We start from the raw sequence: 15,651 nt of genomic DNA, 5'->3' as shown, positions 1-15,651 counted from the left end.
AAGCAAAGCACCATTTCACTTTTTATACATCAAAAAAGTGAAATATTGAAAAATGTCAGCAGAAGGTGAATTCATCCCCACTGCAGTCTTTTCACACTGAGAGTTGAAAAGCTATGTTCACAGGAAGTGTATTATTCAAAATTTTCAGCAAACCAGATTTGCTGATTCTTGTGCAACCCTCTGATCTGCATGAGATGAGAGAACGGATGCATTGCCCATCCTTGCATCCTGTAGGTGCAGGAGAAGCATGGTGAAGGGATTACTTCTGGGGAAGATCTTGACTTCTGCACACAGGACATAAACTTTTGAAAGCACCAGGAGGATGCTTTTCTTCTGTTGTCATGGCAATGTGATTCTTCTGTCCTGTCACTTCTGTTGCACCATGTCTTTGAGATCTACCTGTCAACTGGCAGTTCCAAGTTCAGCGTAACAGCACATGAACAGTGAGCTCATTACTGACTGAGTTTCTGTGGAGCTTTGTCTACACTGTGCAAGCTCAAAAAACATCATGGCATTGTCTGAGGCTGTCTGCTTCTAAAAATTTTGCCTAAGACTAAAGTCAGGACTTGCACTTAAGGGACATGAGGGATGTGTTGTTGTACTATGAGGAGGAAAATGATCCAGGAGATTACTCTTTCTCTCCACACAATGGGAGGGAAATCATTTTTTAAAAAATGGTATTTGCAACAAAATGTAAAAATCGGGCATTCTTCTGATTACTATAATGTATTTCTAGGTCATTCTAACATGATGTCATTTAATGTTAAATACTTTTCCTTCAGGAGTCTACTGCATTAAGTGAGTGGAATTTGTCATTATCATGACAAGTCTTAATTATCATGACAAGTCATTATTATGACAATGTCATAATGTCATTATCATTGTCGTTATACAGTTTCAGGCAGCTGTGGGCGTTGTTGAATTGTTCAAACAACATGCAAAACAAAAGTGATATCTTCACTTTCCTTACGATGTTAATGACTGCGTGTGTGTGTGTCGTGCACATGAGAGCAGGGAGGAAAAAGGACAGAAGGGTGGAGGTGAGAGAAAGGGAGTGAGGTTATGAGGTTAATTAGATCAACAATTAACGACAAGCACTCTTGTGGCACCTGTGACAACCAAGATTGATCAGGTATTTCAGAGCACAGAAACACAAGACATTTGGCAACCTCTGATCTCTTAATTCAATTGATTCTTTTCCAAGAGCTTTTCAAACTGATGACCTTTCTGAACCTAATTAGATGGTAGGAATCAGAAAGGGGACACTGGAGGATTTTAATAAAAGGAACTGAATTGTTTCTTCATCTTCACAACCTGGGATTTATGAGGGAATTGCACTGGCTTTGTAGCAATGTAAAATAAATAGACATTAGATGATGACAGGGAAAATAGAATTGCTGCCAAAGCTAAAAAGAGTTTGGCAAAAGAAGAAAGAACTACTACATAGTCAGTCACTCTTTACTGTACAAACCTTTTCATAAGGCACAGAAAAGAGATATATAGAAATAATGGACCCTTGCTAAAAGATGAAAAGGACTTTCTATAGCTTACATTTTTCACCAGCAAGGGCTAAGATGCATCTCAGTTGCTACAAAATCTTATTGTTCTTTTTAGCCATTGAGAAAACTGATTACAGCTCATATGGAGCATTTGCAGCCTGAACTTTTAACATCAGAAATAAATAACTGAAACAAGAGGTCAGGAAGAGAACAAAGTTGTTATGAGCATAAATACATTAAAGAGATATCAGTCAAACTCCATTCTCATACATATCCTTTCTAACTGTGCCTTTCTGAACTAGATAGAGTGATTTTTCATACACTGAACTTCAACTAAAATTGTGTTTCCATGCCTGTTAGCACTAAAAATATATTCATACTTTGAAAGTTTCAATATTGGAATGGTCAAAGAAATCAGAAATGGAAGAAGTCTTCTCCTTCATGGACTAAGATGTTTTCAACCCATTTTTATTTATTCAGCACCCAGATATAGTCTAGAAACTTAGTACTCAGTAAGTTTATTAGCTAAGATATAAAACACTAGAAATACCTTTATCTAACCTTATACTTGCTTCTTATGGTTTAAATCATAAGATAGAGTGTCTGACAGTAAAAAGAGTCGTAAGAAGGACAACTGAAACGTAGCTTGGCCTCTCACACATGAGATTTGTGTTACAAAAACAATGTTAAATGCATCAGATCACAGCAATCCTTGCAATGACCAACACCACCACACTTCAATATGGCTTCTTCAAGTGCACTTAAATGGGTTCCAGTAAGGTGAATGATACCCATTTTTGCATGAGACCAGGATGATTTTAATTTGGCAGTTTTACCACTTTGAACCTCTCCTAAACTACAGTCCATTCCAAACAAAATTTAAAAAGCAGTGGAAGGTTCAAAAACAAATAAATACCTAGGAGTTTCATGAAATACCTAGCGGTATTTCCTATCCTAGAGTTTTCTTGAACACTACCAGTTAGTAGAAGAGGGAGCCAAGTTGGCATTTCTCACTTGTGGACAGATGATCAAGCAGAAACCATCTGCTGGACTTTTTGCCCAGGAGAAGCCCAGGGACTACTTACTGCAAATGTAAGTCAGGACTCAATCCAGTGTAGTTGTGTTGTGGTCAAAAAAGTACCAGAGGTGTTCAGAGCAGTTCCTGAGTTGTTGGAAAGAAAGACTATTTAAAGAAAATATACTGTACTTTGTAGGAAGACCACAACATTAGCTCTCCTGCTTGTGGAACACAAATCTTTGCTCATAAGAAGGTGAGAAAGAAGAGGTCTTACAAAAGGGGGTAAGTGCAAAAGGCCTATGGTTGGCATAAGGGCGGAGGAGAACAGGGAAGAAGAGAAGACACTCTTTCCTGTAGGCTTTTCATTAATTCGGTAGGTTCCTGGAATTTTTAAATATGAAGAATAATATCTGTTTAGTTTCTGACATTTTTTCCTTCAAAATCTGTAATCTCCTGAGTTGGGGAATTGGTGAAGATGACTGAAGAAGAGGAAACTAACTCACTGTTATTTTCATCACTGCAGTTAACAACAGAATTGTGACTAAACATAAAGATGAATATCACTTTATCTTGTCTTACTCATAAAAAGTATTTGCATGTGTATATTTGTTTCATTACTCTTGTTGCAGTGCACTTAGCTAGTTGCACTGATCCTGTGTATATTCTATCTCATATTCAAATTCCTTATTAAAGCCCTTTCCCAAATCTGGGACCTTAATTATCTTAAAAATTGTTCTATATAAACACTAGTGTGAGTAACCAACACTTGTTCAGATATAAACGAAAAATGAGAAAACACTAGAAAAGAAACTGATATAGGTGTAGTCTGAGAAGTGGAACAAACAACAGGACAACTACAATAGGAAAGAATGTGTGCTTCATGAAGTTTTTAATTTAAAAATAATTTAAAATTTAAATCTGGAATTTAAAAATATATTGTTAAGTTAGCCCAAGTAAATTCTGTTTAATCTAAGGTACTTAACTGCATTGACTAACTTAGTTGCTTGTCCTACTTTGGGTCCCTCTAAAGTCAATAGAAAGATCAGTGCAAATGCCAGGTGAATTTTCTCTCCATTTGTGTGTCTCTTTCTCTTGCTCTCCTCCTCTCTTATTTGTAAAGTCCAAGAGCATTCATGCCCACCAAATGATTGTGCTGGCATGGGATGAAACTACATTAACTTAAATCTTGATGTCACTGGACATGTGTTTCAAACTCAGAAAGGGCTTTCCACTTGCTTTAGTAAACAGACTTTTTTTCTGAACAAGAAAATTATCCTTTTTCAGTTAGTGAGGATGGAATAACACCTCAGTAAAAGAAAAAGCACTGTTCTATTCACTCTTCTATAGTAACGGACTTAATATTTTTATTCTATTTGTCGTTTACTGCTCTCTTTTGGGGAATTAAATGGAAGCAGCAATATTACAGTCATTGTCAACATTCGTTGTTGCATTTTAACAATATATGTAAATGACACAAATGAAAGATTAACACAGAGAAGAGAGCAGTCACCTTTCCTGAGGTGGTAAATTTCAAGTACAATGAAAAAATGTGGAACTGTGAGGTGTGGGAACACAATTTAATATATAAACTTTGTGCTTATATTCTTGGTCTGTTGAAATCAAATAGATTTTGATGTGAACTTTATTTGATTTATATATCTTTGTATCTTTATATGACGATTTTGTTTGATAGAAAGATATAAAGATGACAAAGTGGAAGAAAAACTCAATGAGTGGAATATGCATAGATTCATACGCAGCCAAACTCTCCTTAATTCTTAGCAATATCCTATTTAGCCATTTTAGGATTCCTACTATGAGTGCACTTTCTTAAGAATGACCTACTTTATTGTTCGCTTTTAAAAAGAAAAAGATCCTACTGAAAATGATATAAGCTTTTCTCACATAAGACCAGGGGATTATATATGGCATGGTTTCGGAAACACAGACAAATGCCCAGAGTAGAGCCCAACACCTGTTAATATAGAGGAGCTATTAAAGGGGATCTCCTGGTATTACATTGCAAGCTGTCATTTTTAGTAGTACTGGAGGTATCCATTGATGTAATGGTCTCAGGAGACAGGAATGCTTAAGTAGTTTTTTGAGACATGAGGGTATTGACCTGACCTACTCACAGCAGTTGGATTGTTGGGAATGTTGATTCATGATTTTACAAAGGCCTCACTATTCTTATTCTCCAGAGTGATTATACACCTGACAAATGGTAAAAGCAACATTAGTGGACCTCAGAGAGTTATTTTACTTTTAATGCAGGCCATTATTAAGCCTGATAGCCTCTCTTATTGCTGTTTTGATAGCTGCCTGCTGTTTAAATGAAAGCACCGCATTTCCTGACAGCTCATGCACAGGTGGCCCTGGTCTCATTCTAAACAAGTTGAGGAGAAATCAATCTCCTCCTCTGTAGGAGAGAGGTGTCAGTCCATGTCATCCCAAGTTTGAACAGAGAATTTCACCTTGTCGCAGGGAGAATGAGGGAAAGAGGCCCAGGGAGAGGATGCTGACTGGCATCCCCACCACACCAGCTAACTTAGTCATTTCTACCGAGTTTCATGATGGCAAGACAATGTACTGTAGCTTTTCTGTCAAAGTCTGTGGTATCTTATGCCTTCAGGGATTTAAGGTAAAAAGCATTATCTTCATTATTTATGCTGTTTTTTTGCAAACCACAGCCATAAAAAATGGATGCAACTATCACCATAGTGAGTTACTCTTCTTGACTATATTAGGAAAGCCCATTTCATGAGTCCATGTCACTGTATAAACAATACTGACACTAAATAAAAGTGACCTATACTAGGGACAGGCTCTCTTCATTACAATCTTACTGAAGATTTGGCAATGAAACAGAAGAATTGTACCTTGATAAGTAAATATGTACATATGCGGTTTTAAAATGTTTAGCTTGAATCTCAAGGGCTCTTTGGACTCCACTAGAGAACCACAGAGCAAATTTTGACTTTCTGTGGACTCTTTTGGGAAAAGTAGTCATTTCTAGGAGAGTTATGAGACTTTGGCTGACAAATCCAGCAGAAACTACTTCCTGTTGAAGATATTCTGCTGTCACCACCACTATTCCTTCCAGTAGCTGTGCTTTTGAAAGAATGAGCTCTCCTTCAGTAGGTATTTAGCCCTAGCCAGGTTCTCAACGTCTGGAGAAACTTAGCCCACAGACAGCAATGTGAGCTCCAGAGAAGGAAGGCACCCTCTGCTGTGCTCCTTTCTTCTCAAAAATATTTACTATTTGGTCCTTTCCATATGTGGAACCTCTGAATCACATCTCAGTGATGCTGTGGTCTCTCTATTTAGGACACCTGGATACCCATCTCTGTTGCTTTGAATTACTGTGCTGCTCCAGCTGCTCATTTTTAACATCATTGCATGTAAGCTAACAACATTCAAGCAGGCTCTTTGAATCCTATGAGCCTAAGCTAAATATTGTGTGGAGATTAAAGAGCATTTGAATCCACTCAGATATTTTTACACTTATAGACCCTGTAATCCTGAATGTGAGATATTGGTCCCGTGAGGAAAACTGTGGTGCCATCCTCCACAAAAGAATGGCTCTCTAGCATTTCTTGTCTTGTTTATTCCTGCCTCATCAAAACTGTGGAAATGAGCAGAGCAGTACAGGTCCATTGGGAGCAAAGGAAGTTTCTTTTGCAGGCATTTTTTTTAGCATCTCCTTAGCAGTGTCCCTCCATAAATACAACTCTGGCCTTTCCTTCCCAAACTATTTTACAAAACAAAATTTTACTAAATGTCTTATAGCAGCCTCTGCACACCCATAAAGTTCAAGGGTGTGGCTTTGGCCTCAACTCTAATTACAGCTTGAGTTTATATTACTAAATTAGATGCTACAAATGTCTGTATTTTTGACTTGAATGAGAGAAAAAGGTACAAAAGCCATAGGGACAGTTGGTTTTCAGAGAATTTTTGGCCCAGAGAGAAGCAGTAAGTACTAGACAGCTTGTGAGTAAACCTAGAAAAGTTTGCTACCAGCCTTGTTAGAAGTCTGTGGATGAATTTTTTTCTACCATAGTTAAAACGATTAAAAATCTTGCAAAACTTACCTGAATTCATGTACTTTACTTGGGTTTATGGTTTTGTAACCAGGATAAATGTTTTGCCAATTATGATTATTTGGTAGCTGGTAGGACATTCCTGCTGTGTAACCTGCTTGGCCACTCCAAACTCCACTCACAAAGAGGCAGTGGTATATTGGTGGGATGCATCTACGCCAAAAAAATACATAAATCCTGAAAATGCAAGGACCCTCAAGAATTCATCCACTCTTTTTCTTTTAGCATACTATCTTCAGCCAATAGTACACACATCTTGTTCCACTGCAAATCTCTCTCACCCCTTTCACACAAAGTGTCATGGAATATCTGCCTGAATTAATCTATCAGGCTGTCATCTCTTGTCCATCAAATCACTGCCCATACTGTGAATGCCTGGGCTAAAGTCAATCATCCTGTGAAGCTCAGGCATTGCAGTAGGTGGAAGTGCCTAATTGTTGCCTACTAAATTCAAGTAAGTATCAGCAGATTTAGGGCTTTCCAGTCTGAGATCTTGCAATTTACTCAAAATCCCATAAATTTGTGATACCTTCTGATGTGTAACCATGGGCCTGAGTGGTTCCCATCTAATTATCAGTGGAAAGGCAGATTTTAATTTCCTGTGAAAATGGGAAGAGAGAATAAGGACAAAGAAGATTAATCAAAAAACAGTGATGGGAAACATGACTTCTTCAAGATGAAAAAAATATATACATTTTAATTTACAAACCTGATGTACTTATCTAGAACCAACCCTACATTCAAGTCAGATGTCAGTGTATATACTTACCATTATACCTCAGCCCTAACCTAAAACCATGTTAACAAAGGGTGAGAAGTCACTTACAGAAAGGAAAAGTAAGGTAGCATTTTTAATAGTATTTTTGCAATGATTTAATTCTGCTCCCAGTGAAGCTAGAGGTAAACTTGCTAAGGCCTTCAAAGTGAGCATAATTAGAATATCACTTAACACCTTTGAAAATCCTGCACATACTCTTTCTGGGTAGCAGTTGTATCCTCATGGGATTCATTTTTAAAACATTGGCAGAAGTACAGATGAAAGAGACTTTTTATTCTTTTCTTTCTGTGTAACTCTGTGTTCCCCTCACTGTGGTAGCTCAGTGATGACAGTCTGACTCCCATTGTGGAGATGAAGATCAGAGACAGCAGGAGGTTAAGGGTCTGATTTTTCAGAGTTGTTGTACACATTAAGTCACCTTCGATTTCAAAAGAATGTCAGTGTAGTTTTTTAGGCTTTAAGTAATCACAGAAAGACTTTGCCTAGCAGAGTGAAGAACTCAGCGTCCCCTCAGTCTCAACCCTGAAATTCTCAAGCATCTGAACATGTAAGTGATAGGCTTATGGTCTCAGTGGATCTTTCCTGATATACTGGAGAAGGAATGGGAAAGATGAAGAGGCTTCTGTGACTGCCAGTACTATGATTTGCATTACTTTAGCACTTGCATGCCCTAGCTGAAGCCAGGACCCCACCACAATAAGCAGCAGGAAGAATGACAGGTTCTGTTCTGACTGTTTGCACTGTGGACAGCCAAGACCACCACATAGCAAGAAAATGGTTCACTCATGGCTCTCTGATAGGCCAGTGCTGATGACAAATCAGAATACAGCCCACCACGTACTCAGTGAAGAGACCTGACAGTTACTGACCCAGTGGAGTTCCCTCACTGCTCCTTGCTGCTGTGAGGAGACCCTTTTTCCTTTTTTGTACTGTCTCATGTCTTCCAGTAAATGTAAATGTACACAAACTGAACAGGGATAACTGTAGTTCATTACATAACCCCATTGATATTTGAAGTTGGCCTTGTTATCATAGCCTTTTTCCATCATTTTTCATTCTAAAAGCTAGTAAAATAAGGTTTGCCACCACATTTGAAGGCTGAATAAGCTGAAGAAAAATCTTTTTGCTTTGTCTCTCCAAAATGTCAGAATCACAATTTTTCTTTTTATATTTCACTTGAAAGGATTTTTATTTATTTATTTATTTATTTTTGCCAAGACACCTTGTTCTCTTGTAAGATACACAGGCACTTTGACAAGGACTCCCTGTAACTGTTCTCCAGAGAGTTTAGGTTTCCTCCACCAAGACCAGAGGATTCCTCAGGCTGTATGATGATATCTTCTTGTGATTTTTCCCTTTCAGCATTGGACCTTCCACAGGAGCTGGAGATATAGTTGCCCTGAGTATATTATGAAATCACACTTAAGTCCTGGTTTTGATCTGTTTGACACCAATGTGAATCAGGAGAACAACAAAGAAGGTAGTATTTTTGTTGAGAAGTACCAGAAATGTGCTCAAAACTTTATTTGCACCACCCATGGTATATAGAGAAATCACACATCTTGCTGTGAGGTCCAAAAAAAGATCCTGAGTGGATTTAAAAAAAATAAAATAAAAAAAATCCTTCATGTTTCAAGAGAATGCTTGGGGGACAGTATACAGAACGAAGTACACAAGAGGGTATGTTGCAATAGCCTAGCCCAGGACAGCGGTGTTGCCAGACACAAAGGGACTCCTATACTGATGTCCTCTGGTTAGAGGGCAGAGACTTCCAGCTCACATATAGTCTCTTTGGCTACTCCCATACCAAACAGTAAACCAAACAGGGACAATGCATAGACATGAGCACTGTTGCACAGTCAGCTCTGCTGATTCATTGCTAGCATGCTACACTCTGCAGGAAGCCATACAGTAAATATACTCCCTTCTGTATGTATATTGTTAGGTTATACTGTGCCAGCTCACATTCCTGGGCACTGTTCAAGGGAGAGAACAAGGCAGGGACTGTTCCCAAAAGCCAGGATAGATGAGTCTTTTATGTTAAGGAAAGGTAAAGAGAGTTTAGCCATATGGATGCAAGCCAGTCCCTTTGCTCTCATTCACCCTGCCTGTGCAATGTGGTAGATGTTTTTAATATCCACAGGACAATTTTGAAGGTATAACAGCCTGGATGCTGAGATGTAGTGATCCATACCAATTCTATAATTAGGTCATTACCAGTTCTTAATTAACATTGCCTTCTATTTTTTAATAGGGTCACTTCTGTTTTACAGAAAACGCTCTCTTTGGCTGCATGTAAACCTCATTGCTAATAGCTTAGCTTCCTTTTTTTTTTTTTTTTTTTTTTTCAAGTATGCAGCTGTTTCAGTTGTTGTCAGGCCTACATTTGGGGATTATCACTTTTATTTCTGATTAAAATATCTACATGGTAATGTAATTGAAACAATAGTTCCAACGTAAATGCATTGGTTGTGGTTTTCATTATCAGGATAATCTTCCTCTCTCACTCACACCCAAAGCAGTGAAATCTTTCCCTCTCCAGCAATATAAAACCGCATCAATGTGCACAGCAGATTTTAAACAGTTTACTGCTCACTACCCATTAAACTATTTTACAAACAACAATGGAACAGGAAATAACAAAGCATGCTCTTTGAATTAATAGTTGGGCTAAAATACTCTGAGTTTCTCTGCAGTCCATAAACTGCTCCAGCTGGGTGTTCGCAGTTTATGACATTTTGAGAACTGTGGTCCTCAGCAAAATTAAAACCTTCTCCACAGTTGGGGACCTGCTGCAGCCCTGTGGGCTGTACTGTGCAGTGGAGACAGCCGAGGCGTACCGTGCCGCTACATAATGCCAAAAATCAAGGTAGATCCCAGGCTGCTGAAGAAAAGTGTTTCCAGTATAGGAGAAAAATAAATAAATAAATAAATAAATAAATAAATAAATAAACAAATAGAAAGGAACCATTATTTTCTATCTATTGTAAATACAAATAAATCGGAGGAGGAGATGATGACACTGGTGCTACTAGGATGAACACGGCGATGGGATGAGGCACCTCCAGGGCCAGGAATTGTGGATGAGTACTGCCACCTCTTGGCTAGATGCTAAAATGACGGGGTCCCGGGAAATGCTCCGCAACCGAGACCAGGGACGTCGCTAAATTACCTACTAATGGGTGTGAATAGCCTACTGGAGGGGAAAAGGGGTCACTTTTGTCGCGTATTTCGACTGCTAAGTACTACTTGCATATGTGAAGTTCTTAGCGCTTACTGGTTTGGTTTCCAGTCTGCCATGTCCTGAGAAGGGTGCCAGAAAAAAAATACTTTTGAGAGTCATTGTTTTACTGCAAGATCAAGCAGAAAACTCAGTTGATGTAAAGCAATCCCTACAGCGTTTCAGTGCTGGGCTTATCCCAAGGCAATGACATTTGTGAAGAGATTTATGTTATTTTGTTATATTGTGATGGAGTCCTTCCAAAGGAATAAATTACGTATCAGTACTGCACTGACGCTAGGCAGGTAATGATAGTCTCAGAGGGGACTCAGCAACATCTTGCAAACATCTGTGGCCATTTGTATGAGTGCCAGTTAACCTGTGGTTGTCTGCTAGATGAGGAAGGCTGTCTCTGGGTTTGGCATTTAAGAAACTTTTAAGAAACAATGAGATGTTTCCAAGCTCTGGCAGAGGAACTCCTCAGGTTCTTCATGGAAAAAAAAAAAATTATATATATATATATATATATTAAAAAAAAATGCATGGTGCTCTGTGCTGCACTGCAAGCCATCAGCTGTCCAGCCATAATTGGATTAAGTAAGCACATGGAAGACTGGTAGAGCAGGAGCACAGAGATCAAGGGATGTGGTCTCATTCTTTTCTCTGCCATTGGCTCAGAGGACATCTTCAAGGCTGTTTTTGTGTATATGCTTCAGCCTCCCCTCATAAAGAAAATCTGGCTACCTCATTAAGGATTGTCAGGATGTACAGTCAAAAAAGTTGCAGCTAGTGCCAACTTATAATCAGGTCCTACACCCAGACAGCTCTGTGCCTTGGGTTCCTAATGTACACAGGTCCTTCTGCTTAAAGTCTGCTTGTTGGTTTGTGCGTGTCAGGAGAACATCATCTTGAATTGTTTAATCTGGAAAGTGAAAATTGACTGAAAGTGGTCAAAACTACATACCTGGAGTGACTGAAGGCTAAACAAGGCATGGAATACACGATTATGCATCCACACAGACATGCATGCTAAATAACGTCTCTGTACGCTGACACCTGGAGTGATTCAGACCTCACAGCCATGCCATGGGTTCTTTAAACCATGCTTTAAGACACATTTATTTATTTATTTTATCTATGCACTTAAACAATTCAAAACTATTTCTAAATTTATTGGGAGATCCAAGTGAAGGACAATCACTTACTGTGACCTTTTTTTCATATTTCTACATAAAACCTTCCCACCTTATGAATCTGCCACAAGGACACAACATTTTTTATTCACTCAGTTTGTTAGTCTAAGTTTACCAGGCTTTCAAAATGCCTTCCTGAAGTGAACCCTTTAAGATGGTAAATGTAATTAGAGTTGTTTTTTGAAAATAAGATAACCCATATTGCTGTTTAAATACAAACTAAAGAGTAGAGGTTTAAGCAGGGAATGTCTTGGTTTTAATTTTTCTGATAATTGGCAAAACCTTCAGGAGGGGTTTTAGTTCTGCAGGAGGACTCTAAATGTTGCTTGGCTCTTTCCCTCCTCATGAGTAACGGTCTTATAAAAAGCTGATCTCTGTGACTGTAAACAGGAAAAAAAAATGAGTGTGTTGGGAAATACAATAAGTTTTTCAGAAAAATAAGCAAACTGTATCCGGACACATATGTGTTCACCCTCCAAAATTGCCATGAAAATTAAACTTTTCAAGATGAGAAATACTTACCAGAGTGGAAATTAAAATTAAAGTGCTGAATGTCCACAGCTTTACACTGTATAATGAAACAGGAGTCTTTGCAATCCCTTGTTTCTCAGAAATCATCTTCCTTATTCTGAAATGTGTCATGGTAGAACAACTTAATAGTAGGTTTCCCAGTTTGTATTGTATGCCTGTGTAAATAAAATTTGACTTTGTAAAATATTTCTATATTTCAAGCCAACTTACAGAATAATTATAGCATTAAAAACTAAGCTTTTGCAAGAAGAGCTCTGGTATACTGTAGAATCTCTTGGCTTTTTGAGTGTTGCTGTGAAATATCTTCAGTCTGCATAGATGCATAACATGTTTAACCAATTTTTACAGTATAAATACTTTGCAATAAAGAATGAGGCCATAGTTTCATGTTTATGTATCAGACACAGATCCCCCTGTATCCCTCCAAGCTTTTGTAATATTTAAATATATATATATATACATATATATATATGCTTTAATAGTACTAATTGCATGATGAAACATTCTTCCACTTCCTCTTTCCTTCCCTCAGGAGGCAGCTGTTTATAGTACCAACCATGGTGAGAGAAACACACAGTTCAGCCTTAGGAGCACAGTGTAATCAGGACAGCTATAAAATTAATTTCACTTTGTAAAGGCTTCTCAGGTTTAACAAGCACAGTAAAATATGATGGTCATGTGGTTGACAAGATTTGGCCATATCTTTCTGCATGAGATCCCGAATAAATGTGTATTTTGATCCATGACAGATTCATTTTGACTTGTTTCACTCCATCTTTGAAATAATCATGAGAACTGGAAAAAAAAAAAAAAAAAAAAAAAGAGTTCTGGAAAATTGCAGTGCTTGGACTTCACTTTGGAGACCTGCAAACAAAGGTTTTGTATTCTTATCTGCTATGATCTATGGTCACTTTCCATCCTTGTCTTAATAATAGGATCCTCATCTTTACTTTGTGTGATAAAGGTAAGAAGTGTGATGGGACTGCTAACAAATATCAGAAGGATTCTGTCATAACTTTATTTCTATGAAACACTGTATTAGTTAAAAAGCAACTTGATTTACTGAAACATAACTTTTCCAAAAGTTTCGAACAGCATGATCAAGGGGTCACACCTCTAAGGACAGTCACTTACAGCTGCCAGTATATACTGGCGCACTTATAGTCTGAGCAACTAGGTAACTTCTGTTTGTTTCACAAAGGCAAGGCCCCTACACAAACAGACATACATACATGTACACCTATCTGCCCAACTCTGGTTATTAAAAACAAAATATTTTTCATTTATATATGTGATTTTTCTGCCATTTGCATCTTTCACATCCCAATGAGTCTGAGCAGGAAATCAACAGTGCCCAGGCGCTGTGGCCAGGAGCCCCACCTGGCTCTTGTGCACAGCCGGGGAGGAAGCCTGGGGTGGGGCAGCGGATGCATGGATCTCACATCTGCGCCTGACCCCCTGGTATGTGAGGCCTGTGTGGCCTGTGTGTGAGGAAGGAGAAAAATGTGCCGAAGGGATCCTTGCATTTCCCTTTGCAGTTACTGTCTGAGCTGTTAAGGTTCAGACGTCACTTGCTGCAGGCCTCTTTCTTATGCGCTCATTCATATTAAGTAGCGCTGTTCAAATTGGTGCTGTATGAACAGCATTTATATAATGCTTGGTAAAAGCCTACAAATCCCCGTGAGATAAGTATTCTTATTATTGCCTCTGAGTTATAGGTGAGGGAATTACACAGCAGTGCTAAGAGAGGAGAATTGCCATTCAGAGCCAAGTTATCTGCTGTTTTAATCTGCTTCTAACTCTCCGTTGTCCAGTGACTTCAGGTAATTGGCTTTCTAGACTCCCTGGTGAAATAATATTCACCTCCTGACCCCACCACCAGTGTACTCATGCTTCCCTGGCAGAGCAGGTTAGCCACCTTCTCCTTCCTCCATGAACAGAGGCAAAAACAATTTTCCCCTGCTTCTCTGCTTTTTCAGTCTCTTTCTCTGCCTTAATCCCTGAAGCATCTGAGGTGGTGGGCTTGTTCTATGGTATCCTAGAAAGGTATATCATTGCCCAGGTCATGTTGCCTAAGCTCTGGTCAATACTCAAGGTAGAAATTATAAAAGTGAAGGAAATCTTGTGTGAGATGGCTGATTACACAAAAATATTGGGGGGGGGGGGGGGTAGAAGGAACAGTGTTGCATTTTCTGTAAGAACTTGCTGTCTAGAGGGAGCAGAAAGTTACTGCTGTTTTTGATACTACTGTTTCCCTAATTGTGGCTGAGATATCTAAAACTGGGATAAGTGCCACTTCTTGGCTGGCACTATAAATCTGCGAAACCTAAGACACGGGACCGGACCTCCTGAATCATAAACTCCAATGCCTTACTGACACAGGACATTAATCTATAAATAACCATACATTAATCTATAAAAAAATATACTAGAGAGATGTTGTTCAGCAGAACTGTTTGTAAAAGGCATACATACAGCAGAAGAGAAATAAGGCAACTATTGAAAACTGCACTCATAAGAAACTCCTGGCTCTTACCCACCAGACATCAGACATTCTGTGGGCCATATCCACTGAACTAAAAAAAAAAAAAAAAATTCAGTTTAATTCAAAAATACAAAAGATGGCATATTTCTGCCCCTGCTGGCTCACTGATATCTTTTTATTTCAGTAAGAAAGTTTCTAGTCTTCTAAACCTCTGGGAAGAAATAACTGAGACGATGAAATCCTGCAAAATGGAAGGATAAAAAATTCCCTTAGTAGCTCACAAAATTTATCCACTGTTAAAAAACTATTTCTCCTCCTTTGAAATATTCATATGAGAAGAAAAAGAATTACAAAAAGACGTCCTACAGCTGTAAGTATCAGACTGACACAGTTTTACAGAAAGATCTAGGATTGTTATTCTATTTATTTATTTTATTGAAGATGAGAGCAAAGTTTTGTACAATTCAATTTGTATCACTGTAATATGCAGTAGTTAAAATTTGATGCTATTAAAAACAACATTTCAATTACCTGGCAAAGTCCATTTCATTTCTGAAGACAGTAGAAACTGCAGGATGACTCTGTCAGTGACGTGTTTTCTTCAGTCTTTGTGTTATTTATGCCTCATCTTATGTTTTCAGTTTCTTAATTAAAATGGAAATTGAATGCACTTTTTTTTTTAAAGGGAACAAAGTAGAAATGATTGATGTAAAGTAGCTGCAAGAATTGCCACTCTGAAATCACTTCTTTTGGCTGTCACAGAGGACTTTGCAAAGGCTAAATTAGAAGAGCATAACAAACGAACATTGTATGTTGAGAATACAGAT

Source organism: Cygnus atratus, chromosome 3 (genome assembly GCF_013377495.2).
Source record: "Cygnus atratus isolate AKBS03 ecotype Queensland, Australia chromosome 3, CAtr_DNAZoo_HiC_assembly, whole genome shotgun sequence".
NCBI lineage: Eukaryota > Metazoa > Chordata > Aves > Anseriformes > Anatidae > Cygnus > Cygnus atratus.
The sequence above is the reverse complement of the archived record's forward strand: the minus strand, read 5'-3'. Positions refer to the sequence as shown.